We start from the raw sequence: 3,185 nt of genomic DNA, 5'->3' as shown, positions 1-3,185 counted from the left end.
AATTAATTTTCAGTAATTGACTAAAATTTGTCTACAACTTTTGATTGACCTCGAAAAATTATTGTTGATAATTGTTTGATGTTTTCAGTGGACAATACTGTCCTAGAACTGAGAGAGAAAATATAATTTTGTCTGTGATCCACGTACCAATATTTTTCATTACTACACTGCAGCCGCTGCTCGCTGCTCTCCCTCTGTTCCGTTACAGTACAAACACGCTAGTTTGAATCTGCCCCGGCCCAGCGCGCGCCTTGCGGAGACGAATGTGAGACGAGCGGGCGGGGCGAGTGGTTCGCTTGGTTCTTGGGTTCGTCTCCGCTGCGGAGACGAATAAACGGCGAGAGGGATGGCCACGTCCGGCTGATAGACAGACGGACCCGGGGGGCGGAGGGGGAGGGGAAGCGCGCCCCTCTGTTGCTCTCTAGTTCGTCAGAAAAGTGACCACTTTTACGACGAATGCCGAACGGGTGTAAAGCGGCTGTGAAACGAATATGAGTTGGACGGGCGACGGCCCGGAGACGAATCATTCGTCTCATGACCGATTCCCAATCGTCTTGCGTCCCTCACAGGCGTCAGTGAGAGGACTCACATTTGTACGGCATCCGTCCACGGTATTAGACCAATGTAAGCGAAGTATTTTTTCACGGGATGGCACCCTTGATTGAGCCACTTTTGTCAACAATCTGAAATTATTTAAAAACATAGTTGGGTAGAGCATAATACCTCCAATACAAAAGAGAGAACTCTTAACAAATTACCAGTTTTAACTTTTGGTTAAGGGATTCCGCCCGATTTGTACTGCCGTTGCCATAGTTGCTCGTAACGATCTTCTGCGTCCATAACCAAGCTTCTTGGCGTTTTTCCTAATTCTCAGCAAAATAATTTAGAAACTCTTCTGAGGCCAAGACACTTCATTGACTCATAGAAATCTTTGCAAGCGCTGTCAGTGCGAGCATACGCCACTTTTTGCAACAGTTCTCTTATCTCTTCCTTGTTGGACTCTTTTTTGGTAGCTCCTTTAAATACATTTTGGACATGAAAGCTGCAAAGCTGTATGCAAGCGTGCAAGCGTGTGGTATTATGGATTTTAAAGCAGCAACTTCACTCGTGCTTTTATTAATAACAACAGATTTTATTTTGAGGAAGCTGTCTTTCATAACTTCTTCTATGAAAGTTTGTAAAACTTCACCAACAGTTTCAGTTGTCTCATGAGCTACAAAAGCATAATCTACTGCCTCACCAACTCCCATGCCATTCATGCATTCCAGTATAAGCAGAGGGAGTTTGTGCTTATTTGTGCAATATGTGGAATCCAAAATTAGCACCTCCGGAAACTTGATGAAATTCTCATGCATTGAAGCATGCATGACAAAAATGACCTCTCTTATATTGGCATCAGTTTTCGAGACAACAACCATATCACCTTCTTCAACAATTTCATCAAGACACTTGAGAAGGTCAGCAGTTTCACTTCTTCCCTCTCTTTCCTGTTCTGCTAGATAGTGCCTGAGAGAAATAAACAGCTTTTGTAACTTAAAAGACGGCTGAATAACTGCTCAAAAAGACTGTAAAAAGAGCCTGTGATAGATAGTTTACCTTGCATTAGCAATATCTTGCTCTATAATGGCTTTGCCAGTTCGCTTGCGCAATTCATCCAAGAGGATAGAGGGCTTGACTCTGAGCTTCAGAAGCTTGGCAGCGTCCTCCAAGTTTTTTACATCTAAGCCCCTTACCTCGGGGAAGTATTGGGTGCTTCCTTTTCAGTTACATGATTGTGATCGAGATTCATTTTCCATATGTACAGTTTTTGATTTTGTTTAGAAGCCTTGATGTGAATGAACGCCTCACAGTTTATTTTCAAAGTGCTGTCCACAAAGAAACGAGTTATATTTGAGGCAAATTGGTTGGTAAAATCATTTGAGTGCTTGCAGCTCACCTCTGATTTGGACGAGAGTCAGTGTTCTTGCTCCTGACACTTCCATAGTGCTTGCACGGAATCATGGCATCAGTATATTTGAGCTTCTCATCATATTTGCTCTTCTTCAGACCAAGGTTCACCGTTGCAACGAGCTTGCTGTTACCATCAACAAAAATAGTGTTTGTCTCCTTCCGGAGTGTTTCGAGCTTCTCCACAAAATCAGCAAATGAAACAAAAGTGTCTGAAACTTGTAGGATGCTGCATGGATGCTCTAATGATCGCAGGTGCAGGTGCATCGTTGTCATGTGCTGTAGTTTTTCCGAGGTAAATATTGTTGTCATCATTTGCAAGTGGTTCGCTGGTGTCCCATTGGTCAACACCTTCTACATCACTTATTTTCCCTCCCAGAGCTCCTTCGAGGTCATTGTTGTCCCATCCAGCAGTACCTTCATCACTGATGTTCCCACCCACAGCACCTTCTTCATCAGACACTGTACAAAGCAAAGGAAATGACAAAAAAATAAAGTTACACAGAGGTTTATAGGTACTGAAGATAACCATATGACTCAATAAAACTTACATTCTTTTATAGCCTTCAATTTTGGTTTAGATACGAATCCAACTGGCCACCTGCCAACTAGTCCATAGCTTCAAAATACTCCCATTTAATTTGTTCATGAGGAGCTTTCTTTTTGTAGTAGCAGTACTGCGCATCCAAACCTCTCTTCTTTTTGTCCAATGCTTCACAACTAAAAACAAAGTTATCTGCCCGCATATCTGCTGATATCTTGATGTACGCACTTTTTTCCCCAGCTTTTTTCATCAAATCCATGTTTTTCCCCATGTGATTAAGGAATGTGTGGCACGCATTAGGATCTATCCAAGAGGCTCAGCCACTGAGATAATAAATCATGTAAGTCGAACAGTGCAATACGGCATACTGGAAAGGGTAGTACCAACGCAACTCACCACCAGCATCCTGTATAGTTGGAAGAACGACAACATCAATATCTTGAGGAAGGGACTCCACCCCTTCGTTAATTTCATCCTCTGGATTCAGTATCAGGGACACGTCAAAGCTCTCGTTCAGGAATCGCTCAGCATTGCCAAGATCAGTACCTGGGCAATCAAATGACAAATGTTGAAGTAAAAATTCAGTTGAAAAGGATCACTTTCTCACAATTTGGATACTTCACCATTCTCATTATCTTCAACTACAGTTGATTCAGTATTAGGCAAGAAAACTTCCTTCTCTGGGAGGACAACA

The sequence above is a fragment of the Frankliniella occidentalis genome, unplaced genomic scaffold (assembly GCF_000697945.3).
Source record: "Frankliniella occidentalis isolate FOCC.00 unplaced genomic scaffold, Focc_3.1 Scaffold264, whole genome shotgun sequence".
Lineage (NCBI taxonomy): Eukaryota > Metazoa > Arthropoda > Insecta > Thysanoptera > Thripidae > Frankliniella > Frankliniella occidentalis.
The sequence above is the reverse complement of the archived record's forward strand: the minus strand, read 5'-3'. Positions refer to the sequence as shown.